This window comes from Dermacentor variabilis, chromosome 10, assembly GCF_050947875.1.
Source record: "Dermacentor variabilis isolate Ectoservices chromosome 10, ASM5094787v1, whole genome shotgun sequence".
NCBI lineage: Eukaryota > Metazoa > Arthropoda > Arachnida > Ixodida > Ixodidae > Dermacentor > Dermacentor variabilis.
The window spans coordinates 25,813,076-25,829,799 of NC_134577.1; the positions used below are offsets into that span (position 1 = coordinate 25,813,076).

The following is a 16,724-nucleotide window of genomic DNA, read 5'->3' on the forward strand; positions in this document are numbered from 1 at the left end:
TGCAGCAGCATTATGACTTGTCGCGCGCGTCCGCGGTATTTCCTTGTCGTCGTGTTCGCATTTCAGGCTGTAAGTAGGCGAAGCCCCGGTAGCGACACTGTTGTGCCAAACGGGACCAGCAGCACGTATATAATTTGCGTGGTCTAAGGCTTAGCTGAAGGCGCGATATTTACATATGCTTTTAGACTAGCCACTGTCTTTGGCTCGGTTGATTATTCGGTCCGTTGCAGAAAAAAAAAACCACAAAAAGAAAACAGGCTGGTATGTGTCCTGGCATAGGTATTGCCGTGACCTTTTTTTTTTTCGCCTAAGTTCGTATTGCAGTTTAGTGGCTCTACAACTGCCCAGGAGGGCCGGTGTCCTTCTAAGAACTTTTACATGGACACTGAAGAAAAAAAGGTAACTTGAGCTGTCTTAGTATGTTACGCCTTCACGGCAACCAAACGTTTGCTGTTATAGTGTGCCTAAAGGAGGCTCAGTAACTTGTAAGCCAGAAGAAATGTGCGGGTGGCGATGCCGCCTTGGAGCACCCGCACCTGCTGACCGTGACGTCGTGGATCTGTAAGCCGTCTGCTCAGGCCTAGGTTAACTTTTCATCGGTAAAAATGGAATTAATATCGCTTTCTAAGGGAGTCAAACACTAAACTCAGCAAGCTTCGAGAGCTTTACGGAGACACAACGGCCCAAACACGAGAAAGTACATTCAAACTGATGACGTCACATTGTCATATACCGGCGCTAAGTTTCGGCTCGAAATTAAAACAATACAGCAACAACAACAAAAAAAACTTTGTTTCGCCTTCATTTTATAAATGGGAGTAATCGACATTTTGCTGCGAAGTTAACGAAGATAGTGTTTTGGAAGAATGCCAGTCTAAACTGACGCGTATATAGTACTCCTTAGTGTCCGGCCTCCCGAAGTACACCGGGCCCTAATCCAACGCGCCGCCCGTGAGGTCGTCGAGATCGTCATAGGGACCAATAAAAATTTTCACCCTTCTTTAATGTTTACCGGTGCCACCGTCCGTCTGTGCATTTTCCAAACACGAAGGGAAGGTCACATATTCGATGCTGTCCAGGAGCTCTCGTTGCAACTTATCAGATTCCGCGCTATAGCATATGGCGGTCATCCTTGAAAGATGGGACACAATGGACGGAAGTGCGTCGCAAGCGCCTGCGACTTCGCAAACATGTCCGTACGCTAATGTACCGTCTGTCTGTGGTGATGATTTATATCATCTGCTCCAGAAGAGAACAGCCAACTGCGGAAGTGATAGGAGCATGCGTCCTAGTCTCGCGACGGGGCCCCTGATAACTGGAATCGTCTGCTTTCCATTATGCAGAGAGCCCTTGGACGTCGGTGATATCCATTCGAATGGATATCACCGACGGAGTTTTGACGGAGGCGCTGGCACCACGCCTAACGCGTACATGGTCGAGTAATTATGTGCGGAGTGTTAGACGTTTGTTTTTAACACGCGCAAACACGGGGCACATTCGTGTGGCTTGGCAGTGACGCAGCATTGAGAGAGACGAGGCTTTGTGCGATAGGATGTACGAATAACAACAGCACTCTTCCTGCAACCAAGCGAAATTTAATTCACAAGCGTTCGTCACGTAGTATTTACTAAACTGACCGTAGTAGTCGGGGAGGGATCCTTGAGCCTGACGGTCGCCTTCCTCCAAGACGGTCATTTGATGGACGCTTGGTGAACCGTTCCCCTGCCATAGACATCTGCCATCAGGCTGAACAACGGTTCTCCTATCTTACAAGTATGTGAAGCTTAGACGGGTATGGTATCACAGTGCAGGAATTGTATTAACAATCAATGGACAACACGAGCAGGCCAAAGAAGGTTGTCTTTCAACCGGTTTCACTGGTTTCTTGCCGATAATGACAGTGAAACAGTTCCTCTCTATTGCATTTATAAACTGTCGTTGAGCAGCGGATACAATGGGCCCAGAATGATTGGCTGACGACGTCTGTAGCAAGAACCACGTCACCAAAGACAGCAGACACAACACCGGTCTACAACGATTTTCTGATCAATTGTCTTATCACAACTGTCTCCTTACCAGTACCTCTGATCAACTTAATTCGGTAACACTAATTGCGTTAGTGTTAACTAACACAATTCGTTAAATAATAATTCGTTAACACTAATTGTGTTAGTGTTAGAGTTAACACTAATTAGTGTTAACTCGCTAACACTAATTGTCCACTTCTCCTCTGCGTTTCCCACACACTCTGCACCGCGTGTTCCCCAGTGTACCGCTAATGTGGCGTTTACATCCGGTCATTCGTTGACGCAGGCTTTCTTGCTCGCGGTCGCGATTCATCAACGACGCATTCGTGGCCTTCCCACCGACGGCTCGTCATTGGGAACAGCAGTTTATTCTCTCATTCCTCGCGGCTGGATAAGGGCACGCGTCCTCCCCACCTGCAGCTCTCTGACCGTCGTTAGCTTAATCTTCCCGCACGCAGAACTCCGGACCACGCGCGCGATGCATCTTCAGAGCCGCGTCCGCTTTAAACGACCGACGTCTGTGAAAATCGCGCCTCGACGGAACCAAATGGCCCACACTCGTCCTTGTTCATTTTTTTTTTTGCCGTGTTTCGCTCGTTACGCGAAACAAACTGTCGGCGGCGATTTGCGGAATCGCCTTTTGTCCGTACCTGTTCCCAGCGACAAGATGGCGCAGCTGTGCAGGGTGTACCTATATCCGGACGCAGCTAGCTACCTATAAGCTATAGACTGGAAGTGGCGATCGCCCACCACTAGTGTAGGTGAAAGCCCGGCTACGTAGAGGAAGAAACAAAGGAAGCTCAATACCTCCTCTACCATCGTTCTGATCAAGAACAAGAGGAAAACGAGAAATGGAAATGGTTCTACGGGTCTCCTTGTTTTTAGCTCGACACTATTTTCCTGCTTCGAGGAAACAGGTGTTCCATTCTGTGGGTATCCCATTCGCTCCATCGTTATACTTATTTTGGTACCAAAAAAAGAAAAAAGAAGGCGATAAAGCCACCCACCGAGTGGTCGATAAAACGTATGTTGCGTCTATGAGCCTTTCGTGCACGGGTTTTCGGGGCTTCGTTGATGCTGCAGTTAGGGAATCTTGGATTCTAGGCGTGCGCTCGCTGATTCGGCGTGTTCCCAGCAGAGGGGGCACAGCCAGTGACCTCTGGTGTGGATATATAGAATTCGGTGCGCGTCAGAGGAGGCGACCACGTTCTTGGTGTTGTCTTCCAATGCGATCTTCCAACGCGGTCACTTCGCTTCCTTTTCGGCCCAAAAATGGCGAGAAGCAGTTCTTTTTAGAAAAAAATTGCACTTACTTTGTTTCACTAACTCTCAAGGATAATTGGTAGACGTGCGTTGTTTTAAGTCCCACACAGAGCGAAATCGGGAACGAACAGACGACGGATTGCAGATGGTAGAAATAGATATGCTTCGTCTGTTCCGCGTCCACTTCTGCACACCGACACGTATACCTTCATTTCGTCTGCTTCAACTATATATAGGTCTCGATAGTTACTCTAAACAATGTCCTCGTAGCCATCGAAGGATTTACATTTGCCTAGTGTTAACGTATAGGTGTGTAACAGTGAATTGTAAACATGAGACCGTATTGGAATACGATTATCTTTACTGACCCACACTGCAACGTCCGTGTTTTTAACGACCAACCGTAGGCGGCCAGCGACTGTTAAGTCTAAATTAGGCAGTGGGCAGCTGCACTATGTGACACTACGTTGTTTTAAAAAAATTAAGTTTACTTCATGCACTGCTTTCATCGGTCCCGCTTAGTCGATATAGGGCGTGGACTCTGCTCACAGAAATCAGGCGCAGGCAGGCGATAAATTGCAGAAGGCTGAGCCAGTTCCCTCCCTCTTTTTTTCGTTCGATCGTCTGTTCACGCTCGATTATATGCCCTGTTTCGTAATTCATTACCATATGCGTAAACAGCATAACTTCTTGCAGTAAGGTCTTTCCTAACTCGCTGTAGCCATGGGAACACTAAGTTATTGCAGCTTAGTGTTAGTGTATTTATATACGTAATAATTACTCCTCTGATAGCAATAAACATCGCCGGGCCACACCGGATCGTCCGTTTCCCGGACGACCAAAGCTATTCGGCCAACGGCTTCTTTTCGTTAAGCCTAACCAGTTAGCAAGAAAAGCATGGAGGAAGTAATCAACGTTACTTACGGGGGGAACGGACAAATACTCATTATTTCAACGGAAAAGAAGAAAAAGACAAGAGAAAAAAAAAGAAACCTGTTAGCCGGACAGGTTCGGTAAGTGTGCGACGCTTGTAGGAGCGCCCGCTAGGCGGCGTCTTGGTCGCGGCGAGTGTAATCTAGGACAGCGAAGCTTGGCGACAGATGGCTTTTGGGTTCTAATCCGGCCCGGCGACGTACGTCTCAATGAAAAAGTGCCGTTCACGCTTGTGCTCCTACTCATCGCAGCGCGAGTGACTAAGAGGCCAACTGGCCATTATGCCACCGCGACGACGACGACGTTTTTACCAAGCTGGACAGCAGCCAAATTCTGTCGCTGCATATACATAGCATTTGCATACGGTTGCAACACAGAGACTTGGGGAGTGTATTAACTTTCTGCCGCATTTGCGTATTCCGTTTTCGCGTCTTCGGCTACAAACAGTGACGCTGTCGACAGCGTCCTGCGAGTAAGGTTTTTTTTTTCTCATTAGATAAGGCTGTTTACCCGTAAACGAGGAAACTTTGTTTCGAAGTATAGTTAGCCAGCTGGGCACTTGACGGGCAATAAAAGGGTTGCGCCATTAAGTAGGCGGGTTCGAAGACCACAGCGAGAGATGCTTCGATCAAGTGGGTCCTTCTATAGATAGCAGTGAATAAATGGTAGGTACTTCGTCGTTATTCCCGGAGTCCTCGCTCAAGAGCATTTCTACTGATGCGTAGCGGCGATACCCTTTCGTAAGATTCTTCGCTTCTGTCAGCCATAAAGTCTTGGTCTGCTCATCGGTCTAGGAAAGATATGAATCTGCTGTTTAGAAAGAGGAGATTAGGTGGTGGCAAATACGATTTCTTTATTCAAAGAAATGTCAAACGCAGAAACGTTCTCATTGGGCAACCGACTCAATTTAATGCAATTTCTTGCATTTCGAGGGAACGAGTGAATTCTAGTGGCTTTTCGGAACACGTTGTTTCGACCTTCATTGCATTTAAAAGCATAACAGCAAATTCATAGAGTGCATAAATCGTAGCACGAAATTAACATCTTGGTAGCTCAGCGCACCAAGCTTTCCGGCGAGTTCATTGCAGTTGCCTAGATTCGGTGATCTGACGACAAGATATAAGTGGCCCTCAGCTATAGCTTTGCTTGTTTTTCTACGTACACGCACACGCATGTGTTACCTTTCTTGTTTCTCTTCGTTTCTGTATTTGTTTGTTTGTTTGCTTAAGTTACACAGACACTGTGAAGTGATTGTGGTGGCTCGATTTCGCTCTTTCATAGGGGGCGCCACCTCACTTCGGAAAGCAGTGACCGTTTTTTTAACATTTTCCTTGTTCCTTTTTATCGTTTCTCTTAGGATGAAGCGGAAAGGAGTGATGCACTGATCGGAGCAGCGGTTCGCGCTATTTAAAACAGGTGAGCCCTTGTCGGTCCCCGACTCAGAGTCATTGTCATGTCATGTATCAGAGTCATGTCGGCTCAGAGTCATTATCTGCCCGCGAATGACAGTCATGTCTGGTGCTAGATAACAACATACTTGCACTTACTCTTACGTCGCGTCTGCCCTATATCTGTCTTTCTTTCTCTTTCTTTAAAATGCAATTCTCAATGTTTTATTCGTCCTGCATCAAGGGGAAAGTGCCTCGGACGAAAAGCTGCGAGCATTACAGCTTGCAGAAAATTCGGGCCCACAAAAGATATCTGACACACATTAAATGGCACACATTAAAAGAATACTAGAAAGAACCAGGTTCAGCATACAGGAACATAGTTCCGTGTACATTTTAGTAGACACACACGCACAATATAAGCAGGTGAAGACGAAGAAAGGTATACACCTGCATTAAGCGGTCTGCGAGCGTCCAGGCACTACTCTGCAAAAAAAAAAAATAATAATAATGTTAACCACGACATGGCTGCATTGGTAAAATTAGATAACGTTAGAGGAATATATTAGGGTAGTGATCGTGTACTTTCACGCGGTTACCGGCATAGTCTGGTGTTTCCATAGGGTATAGTACTACTGGTAGCGATATCCCGGTGTCCGTTTTGCTTTTTGACCGGTGCTTTTAATACGGGACTGCAGTTGAAGCCGGATAAAGCGAACTATTCTCTATATCGAACACGTGAAACTTACTGGCTTATACTGATATAATATACCTCACTGACAATGAACAGAAAACGAATATACCGAAGTCAGGGCGTCGGCTGGCTGTGCGTGCCGCTTGCGGAATGGGCTTTTTTTCTTTTTGCCTTTTCAAGCATGTTTACGAGAATTCGCGGACGCATATTCCAAAAGCCTATCTGAAGCATGTCGAAGCGAGATCCTATCGAGTCGCCATTCTTGGCGACGCCGATGAACGGCTGGCTGATGATGAAACTTGCTGGCTGCTATACGGGTAGTTCTTTTTTCTTTTTATTGATTTCATCCTTGCCTCTTTTCTTCTCTAGAATAACAAACTCGTACATAAAGAACGCATCACAAAAAGTTCGTTCGAGTCTATTATGGGCGAGTTTGAGTATATCGAATTCTCCGATATATCGAACGGTTTTTAGCCCATGCGAACGAGTCTGTTCGTTGTAATCGGGTTCGACCCAACAGCGCTCTGACAAGTTCTCACTGCCGGTGTTCTCAGTAGCGCGGCGTCGTGTAAAAACCAGTCGGCTAATTGCCAGAGACGTCTGGAGATCGCACAGGGACTTCGAGTGATGACGCTGATGCGCGGTATTTTTAATTTTTTTTTCTCCTGATGCCCCTTCGCGCTAAAACGCTTCTTCGCACGAAGCTACGCCTTCGGGGGTAGTGAGGCGTGCACGTCTGCACTGTGTTTTCCTTTTCTTTCTTTGTTTCTTTCTTTGTTTCTTTCTTTCTTTCTTTCTTTCTTTCTTTCTTTTTTTCTATCCGCAATGCACACTTTCATCAGACTGGCTCCCGTGCGAAAACAGGTATACCGTGCATTTGCCTGGTTACGCAGGTGTGCCCTGTATGTAAACCAGTTTTATAGCTTGCTGAAGACGCGCACCAATTTCGAGTCGTCGTGAAAACGCGAGCTTTCAGTCATTGTCAAGTGCTTCTTTTTTTTTTTCTGTCGCAGTGGTATTTTTTATTATTTTCGACAGTATTTTTTTTCGGCAATGTATTTTCGATAGGTATGCACAATGTGAAGACAAGTTTTGACTGATGACGTGGTTTCAGGTGATCACACCGGTAAAACCAGTCACGTGCGCGTGTAGAAATTGGATTGCCGGTATCAAGGAAACACACGCACACAAGATTGATGATGATCGTTCTTTGTATTGACAAAGTATGCCCTAAAAGGTGTACTTATTTTAATGAGTGTACATGCACCCTTATACGAGTGCCGCAACCTACCGTTTGCATTGCCGACAAGAAAATGCCGTGCGCACAGCACTAAAGAGATGAGCCACCAACAAGATTGATCAATATTACTGTTTTGATGAAATTACGCCTTAAGAGGAGTATTTCTTAAAGAGTGCACACTCCTAAGTGCGTGTCTCAGCGTCCCGTAAGATTTCTGAGGAGAAAAAAGCACGCTCGCAGCGTTAGAAGTGGAACTGCGAGCAACATAGACGAATATTATTGTTTTGACAAAAGGTACGCCCTTAAAAGGCGTGTATATATATATGGATATATTTTAATGAGTGCACACTCTGGAATGCGTGACGGCGTACTGCAGCGTTCCTGACGCACAAGTACCGGGAAGGCAGGAATATCCAAATAAATTTACACAAAAGAAAAGGGAACCGAAAAATTCATGATGAGTATTTCTTGCGACGTAATTACACCCTAAATGGTGAATAGTTTTGAGGAATGTTTGTTGCGGTCGTTTCGTTTTCTCTGCTTCTTCGTTTCCTTTTCTTTATTATTATTTTTTTCTACTTCGAGGCGTTTTTCATTGCAACGAGTCCTGCTTACGTTCTCTGACACAAATACCTTTCTTTTTCATCCATTAACTGCCACAGTAAACAAACAAACAAGCAAGAGAACAAAAAGCTGCGGTTACAAACATGGCCGTCCGATTCAACTGCGCGGGTATACTTCTCGCTTCCGCGTTTAAGCGCACTCGAATGAGGCCTGGATCCTTGGCGTTTAGACAAGGGACGCGCCGAATCGTTTAGTTCGTGTGAAACACACTGCGTCGGGCGATTTGCTTTCCCTGTTGTTTGTTTATTTTTTGTCGAGTTCCTCGCGGATGAACCCTTGTAGACTTACACATTGCGTACGGTTACGCGTCACGACGCAATTGTTCCCGAGATCCGCGCACGATTTGTTTCGTCTCTTCAAAGTAAACAAGGCTGTCGCTGCGTGCCCGTCGTCTCTGCCTTTGTATTCCGGATGTGTCCCCATTCTGTCCTTGTTTGTCGGACATGCATTGTCAAATGGCCTGCGTGGGGAATTACTTACGTTGTAGTCCGTTCGCGATGCATGATGCATGTTTTCTCTACCCCCCCTGTGTGCGCGGTGTACGTAATGGCCAAATTGCTCGTAATGTGCGTTTACTACATGGTCGTACATTGAAAATGTAGCACATACCGTGTGTGGTGTTCAGACCTACATTGCCTCCAGTTATTTCTTTTTTTTTATTTTTGCTAAAATGGGGGTAGTAATCGTCGTGCAGCATCTTAAATGCTTTGTAGTAGCCTATTGCTCCCGCCGGTAACGTTAACATCTGCATTTGGGGGCAAATAAATGCGTGTACGTCCCTCTTTACCTCCTACTCGAGAAAGATGCGGTTGTGAAGAAGGACGACATCTGCGGGAGCGACTAGTTCGACTGTGAACGGTCTACGGAGAACTGGCATTGATCCATAGGTATTTGCAAGTTGGAGAAGCCAGTCACGTGACCGCCTAACACACTGCGTTGGTATCTCCGCGTCGCAAGCAGTGCATCTACATGAGGAGACAGTGTATACTTGGAAAATGTTGAGGACGGTTGAATTTTCTGGAACAGTAGAACACTGTTATTATAACAAACATGTTGAGATGTTTCACAGGACCATCGCAAGGCTGGCAGGAAGTGACTGCGGACTTGCTCCAGTATATTTCAGATTATACAGCGTCTCCGACTATTAGAGGAGACGCCTGATTGGCTTTCGGGCCGACATAACCTCAGCACGTCTGCTATATCTTACGCGGAATGGGGGTCGCGTGGCCCATGTGACGCCTAGCACCACATACCTGCCAGCTCTTCCGAATTTTTTCGTCAAGTGGACGAATTTGGGCGCGTGCTACATTTTACGAATGCCTTGTCAAGCTTTACGAAAAATCGGTTCGGTCCGCGAAAAAGCACAAGGCCGCGGCTGCGCTCATGATGTGCCACCCTTGTGGCCGCCCAGGTCAGGCGGTTATGTTTCGAGCAAATTTGTTCCCATACATATTTCTGAAAGTGACAAAATCGGTACCAGCAATGTAACTGAAAGAGTCACCTTCGTCTTGATACAGTGCGCTACTTTTCCCTATCTGCCGTTTCCGTGGAAGCAGCTTCTCGCTACACAAATTGTCCACGTGTACCACAAATAGTGTCTGCTCCGGGTTACACGTTTAGAAAAAAAAAAAAAAAAGAGAGAGAGAGTGAATTATCTAGTTCTTCGTGCCGTGGACCGACTGGTTGGTTCGTAACCATTAAAGGTAACCATCAATATATATATAGCGACATCGGCGCTTACGCGTGCTTCTCCTCGTCGCCTGGGTGGTCTGTCGTTCTCCGCGGTTCGTTCGGCATGCGCCATTTCCCTTTTTTTTTTTTTTTCCCGCGCGCTCCGAGCTTCTCCTCGGACGACTTGCGCGCGGCGATGCAGTCATGGCTGAGCGGGCTCGAACCCTGCGTTATCGGAATCGACGGGCTACGCCTTAGGGGCGCAGTGAGGCGTGCGCGTCTGCACAGCGTTCTCTTTTTCTTTCTTTCTTTCTTTCTTTTTTTCTTTCTTCGTCTTTGGGTGTGTGCGGCAAGTGTGCAGGATTCTGTGAGATTACTGCTTCTTTTCGGTCTGATTTTGTTGGCCTATAGGGATGAATCGCGAGCCACTCCAGCTCTGATAAGCTGCGGTAACAATCTACGAGGAGCAAGGCTTCTTTGCCATCTCCAGATCTGTGTGTGTTTGCGTGTTTGCGGTAGAAAGAGACATCGTACAGCTTCGAAACGGCGCGTTAACTTCGGTCCAGTGACCTGCCCTCCCGAAAGCACTCGGAACACTTTCGTCGGGGTCCGCGTTTGTTCTTCGCCAAATCTCGACATTCCTTCTGTTGTTGTTGTTACTCTCGCTTTCTTCAGTATATTGGCCAAAACAATCCGTTTGTGTATACTTTTGTTACGTAGTGTCTACGTGACTGTAAGGTACAGAAATGAAATTGAGTGTAATGTCTCGAGATGGGTGATGGCGGAAGAGAACGAAACGTGGGTGCAGGGCTAAAGCAACCTTGCGTGGGAACTTTGCCCGGTAACATTGCCAAACGGCGTTAATTTTCTTTTTAATATTGCGAGTGTTCGTTTACTTTAGACAACATTAGATTTAATTTGCACTGTCTATTTTGCGATCTTACGTCTAAATGCGATAGTGTCTCACTGCACACCTTCACCCTGATTTTTCAGCCGACTTATCTGGCTTGAAAGTTGCCCTAACGTAACCTACACAGTAGGGCATGGTAGTGACCGTCAAAGTAACCTTTGTGCTTAGTTTTTGCGTATATTTAGCGCCACTAATGAAGGCTAATGAAGTCTTATTAAGTATGCTTTTTGCGCACCCCTACACACCCTCTTGAATATGGCTATCCTGCCTCGATTCCGTAGCAGCATAACGCACATAGTAGACCACGGTAGGTCCGCAGCAACATAGTCACAAGCACTAATTGCAATGTTCGTTATAACCTGCGTTGTGGGCACTGGTAGCCTACTACCTCGGATATGATCTCGGTAGTCGGCCATGGCAGCATAGATATAGTAACCTACATAGGGAGTAACCTACGGATATAGTAACCTACATAGGTTTAGTAGGCACCAGTAGTGACTTACCTTATAGGCCATGGTAGTAACCTGCTTACACTACATGGTATTCACGATAGCGACGCGGGCAAGTTGTTTGGATCCATCGTACATTTGATCCCTGGAGGTAGTTTTATCGCTGGAACTGGGATACCATCGCTAGTTTTATAACAGCTGCGCCGTTGCAAAATATTACAGCAATCGATAGAGCAATCCCCGTAGTCGCTAAGTGACTGAAAAACATTCAACGTGTCAAGCCTTTAGTAAATTCTGCACAACGAAAACACTCTTTCACTTTAAGGTTGCTTATTAAGCGCGATAACAGTTCTTTGAATACATCCACCCACTTTCCTCCCGAACCTGGTTGCCCGGCCCTGAAGCTGTCCGAACGCAATATACAGGATGCTTTCACATATTCTTTTTTTTTCAGTGCAAACACTAGCTCCGAACCTAACATAACCTAGCCTATTCACTTCACAAGCTTACTACCTTACTGGCTGGGGTGCACCCCGGAACTGTGTTCCTGCTCCAATAATAAATTTATTAATAAGTAATATAACCTAACCGATTCGCTTCGTAAGCTTACTGCCTTACTGGCTGGGGTGCACCCCGGAACTGTGTTCCTGCTCCAGTTATAAATTTATTAATAGTTAATGTGATGAGGTCGATTTTTTTTTTTCCCCGCCTTTTACAGTTGGCAGTGGACCTTCGTTCCGTTCACCCCTCACGGCTCCGCGCCGTCTCTCCTCGACTAGCGGCTTCCGCTATCGCTCTCGGGCCCCCAAGTCGTGACTCCCGCGGCTCCGTGCAATAATCGATGAAGTTTCGCCACCCCAGCCGATCATTGTTATTATTATTTCTGCGGCATCTCTCGAGTTCGAACACACACACACACTCGCATGGCACACATCGCACGGAGCGCTTCTTTCGCCGACCATTTTTCTTTTTCCCTCGCGAACCTCCTCGCTCGTGCATTTCGCGCATATAGTTTTTCGCTTGTTGCGCAGCATTGCTCGAAAAGAAACTGGAATAAGTGAGCGAGCGAACGTTGCTCGCTATATACGAGTCGAAAAGCAAAAAAGAAAAAAAAAGCAAGAGAACGGTGCAGAAACCTTGGCTGGGAGGAGCGGACGCCACACGACCGAACCTGAATGGCTCCTCCGTGACAGTTCTGGGCCGCTCACTCGAGTCGGGATTCTTTTTTTTTTTTTTTTTCACTGCGGTTCACCGAGGCGAGCCGGCGTATAGTTTGCGCTGGAACAAAGAGATGTAGGGAGCATATGACGCGCGAACGTGGGCCTGGTGGGCCGGTCGAGATGCAAATAAAACGTTTTATGCGCAGCAAACGTCAACGTCGTCTTTTTTCTTTTTTTTTTTTTTGAAATGCAACGAATGTTGAAAAAGCGTTGTGCATAAGCGACGGTAAACGGGAAGGATTTTTAAAGGTTTACGGGTTGTTGAAGCAACTGGAGCAAGACTCTTGGCCCGTGAGAAATACACATGAAAAGCGATGGCTTAGACCTGTCACTCGTGTGTTGAGGAGGTTAACTTGCATAACAGTGGAGTCACTCGCCCGAAATGACCGCTTCGTTGGCTCGTTTCTTGGAACAGCGGAGACAGTCGCGCGGTTGACATTATCGTGCGTATCGAGGACCAACACGCGACAACCAGCGTCCGTGGTGTTGGAGATATGCATTGTTATTGTTGTTTAAATGGTTTAATCGCATTTAAATGTGATTGGAAAAGTGGAATCGTGGCCTCCAGGTCTGCGAAAGTACTAAAAGTGTGCCTGTCTCTACTGCCTCGGGGTTGGTGTCGTCGAACAATTGCAGGAACCATCCTCCGTGTGAGCAGAATACGTGGACTCCACGTACCGTTATTGTGGCCAGCATTCGTTCGAAACTACTACAAGCGCTACAAGGGGCAGCAGTGGTCGAACAAGTAATGCCGCTGAAACCGTTTATTTAAGCGGTATAGCTAAGCGGTATAGCTAAGCGGTATAGTTATGCGGTATAATTAGGCCGCATATTATACGATATAGTTAGTATCACCCCCACGCATTATAGAACACTCGACACCGTAAGACTTGCTGATGACGATGATGAAAAATTGAAAAAAAAAAGTTCTTGCAATGTTTTACTAGCGTTGCAGCCTTCTCTATTGTGTTTTTACACTTGTACTTTCCCCTTCTGCTTAGGCCTGCAGTACGGGGTAGAGTAACAAAAAGTAAAGATCAAAATCCAACTTAAAACTGGGTAGCTGCATATGTCACCGAACAAGTGCTTGGCAAGTCGGCAGTCTGTTTAGGCACACCAGCGCCGTCAAGGTGTGCCGAAATGCGAACACCGAATCGGGCAAAGGTGCAGTGTGAGGCGTCGCATGCGGCTGCGATAGTAGTCACGAGGGCGAAAGAGATGTGGCATGATTTGTCGAGTGACGAAGGATGGTGCGGATTGATGTACGCCAGGCAGAAGAAGTACGACACGTACATAACTACATCTCGGCATATTATACCCCATGCGTCGCAGTTGCGCATACCCTTACTTGCGGGATTGACTTGGAATGAGCAGGTACGCAGTGGCACACGTATACCCAATGGTCCAAGAATGGCGCAACCGAGTACGAGGGATTAAGAGTGTCGTTGAATATCAAGCGCTATTCCATTAAGAAGTCGGCGGGCTTTCGAGATACCCTTGAGTCGACATCGTATGTACAGTTCTTATTCGTGATTTATTGTTTGGTTTACGCAGGGACATGTCTCCGGCTAGGGTTTGAGGCGAACTCGAAATACCTCGTTTAGAGAGAGAGAGAGAGAAAAAAGAAGAAGATTGTGTTTGTTGTACCAACGGCGAAACGCGAGCTTGGCAAGTTCCGACAGTGACGCAATACCACAAGAACGACAAAATAATAGCAACTATATACACACTAACACACAGCATGTTTTCCGCATAAATGAAAGGAGTCCTTGCACGCTATATTTCTGCGTTGCGGTGGACACGATCAAATGCGGCATTACACTTCGTCTAGAGCCAATTTAACCTAATCAGTAAGACAAGCGCGGTATGATATTAAACCTCGGTACTTCAACTGAACTTGCATATCGCTTGCGGTCACAAAGTTTTTCATTGCACGTGAAAAACGGCTAAATCCTAGTGCAAAAGTAAACCACTTTGTCCCCGACGTATGTATAGCTTGTACAGCGGGCTTGCTAAGTAGCGCCACTCCTCGAAAAAAAAAAGAATAAATAAAAAAAATGTGACAACATTTTCTCGACACGCGCCCACGGTTCTTGGACGAAAACAGTATTATAGCCTGGCACACTCATCGCCAACTCTGACGCAATGAACTATGAAGGTGTGTTTCTTAAGCACCAGCAGTCGTCCTAGGGAATCCCCGAAGAGCGTTATTGAAGCGCAGTGTCTTCTAAAGTCGGGGGCTTGCGCTGTGATTCATTCAGAATTAGAGTTTCTGTATATGGTTCCCTATTAGAGAGCCATACACAGAAATGTGGCTCCTTAAGGGAGCCTTATTTCCTCCCTAAGGCTCCCTAAGCAGCATGTGGCTTCCTCTTAGGGAGCCATGTGCAAGATTGCATTTTAGGGAGGAGCCTAAATGGAAGCGTACATTTAGGCTCCTTACTCGGAACGAGTGAAGCGCAGTGTAGAACAGTGAAGCAAGCGCCTCGGAAGGCCGTGGATATTTGCAAGTGTGACAAGAAAAGAAATCACAAAGGAGGACCTAGCTGTGCGATAACAGAAAAGGCAGTGCCTTGCTATTTGAAGCCTGCGTTGGTTGCCTAGAGACAAAGAAAACATACCGTAGCAAATGTCCGCAACAGGACGATGTCTCCTGCAGCGAAAATCGGGAGACAACTCGGCACATCCTAACAGAATGCGAAGGCGTTCACCCGCTCGGCGAGACCCCTACAAGAAGTCCACTGCGATCCAGAGCGGACGTACGGCAGCATTAAGATGTCAGCAGTCGAGGGCAGCAAGGGACGTTTAGAACAGTGGCCGAAGAAAAAGGAAAGGAAGAGGTTCATGTGACCGGACCATTTACGCGTATAGGTAACTAGCTGTCCATGGTATACAGGGTGTTTCAGCGAACACTTTCAAGAAATCTTTAGAAGTTGCCTGTGGCAGATATCACAATTCTAGTTCATGAGTTGTTCTACTCGAAGAGGCGGAAAATAGTTGCAAAAAAATTCAGATGCAAAGTAGACTAATTAATAAAAAAAAAACGCTATTCAAGTTTTTTAACTAATGATATTATGGCCCATATAACAATTTACAAATTCTAGCCGTGGAGTTCACAAGGCGGATCCACTTGGAACGAATTTTCAGGATGACACCAGTTTCGCGATATGAATTCCCGAACTTTGCGGAGACATGCATTGGCGTTCCAGTTAATTTGTTAACAAAACGTCGTTTCATGCACTGACGCACACAAGTAACTGGAACGCCAATGCATTTCTCCGCAAAGTTCGGGAATTTATACCTCGAAACTGGTGTCATCTCGAAAATTCGTTCCAAGTGTATCCGCCTTGCGAACTCCACGGCTAGAATTTGTAAATTGCAATATGTGCCATAATGTCATCATTAAAAAAACTTAACTAGTGTATTTTTTTATGAATTAGTCGACTTTGCATCTCATCTTTTTTGCAAGTATTGTTCGCTTCTTCGAGTAGACCAGCTCATGAACTATAATTGTGATATTTGCCACGGGCAACTTCTAAAGATTTTTTGAAAATGTTCGCTGAAGCACCCTGTAGATGCAGATGTTAAAGATTAAATTATGGGATTTTACGTGCCAAAACCACGATCTGATTGTGAGGCACGCCGTAGGGGGGCACTCCGGAAATTTGAACCGCGGCACAAACATGAAGCTGGACAAGAGGTCCACCACGTGGCATTTTACTAGCGTACGCGGTTCCTAGTCTTTTCGTTAGTATTGAAATGCAGTATACTTTTTATTATTTTAAGTTTTTCCTGACTTGCAATGTGTAGATAAGCCTTCGCTTGTAGTGAGCAGAAAAGTGGCGCTGCTTTCGCTTTCATTTTGGATGAGTTAGCTTGGCTCGTCTATCGACAGAACAGCGACGACGGGGGCCAGCCAGTCATGACGTATGAGTGTACTTGGGGGAAAACGCGGAACAAATATAAGAAATGTCTTTACAACAACGCGAACTTATTGCACCAGCTCGTTATTGTCAAAATTGGTTGACAAGGTCAAAATTAAGGTGGTTATACACAGTTACACTCACTCCTGTGAAAGCAGAGCGATGGGCGGCTTTCACAATTTGCGAGGCGGGCTATCGACATAGCTCTAACTTCTCAGAGGGACTCTTACTTGTTTAGAGGCAGCTCAGATCGAAAAATTCTGCTTACTAAATAAATATCCACGCGCTTTTGGGAGTAACCGCTGCAGATTTAAACGCCACCGAGGGTGAGCTTTGCGTTGCGTTGTAATTAACTGGGCCCTTACAAATGGGTGGTCGGCCT

The 16,724-nt window shown here is 46.2% G+C and overlaps 1 protein-coding gene across 3 annotated transcripts in view; it reads left to right on the forward strand.

Moving 5' to 3' along the window:
* LOC142560192 (uncharacterized) overlaps positions 1-16,724 on the forward strand; it is a 174,794-nt gene that overhangs the window by 121,228 nt on the left and 36,842 nt on the right. For all 3 annotated transcript variants that reach the window (XM_075672105.1, XM_075672104.1, XM_075672103.1), the window contains exon 2: positions 5,581-5,639. The gene's annotated coding sequence lies outside the window, so the exon portion shown is untranslated. The remainder of the gene's footprint in view (positions 1-5,580; positions 5,640-16,724) is intronic.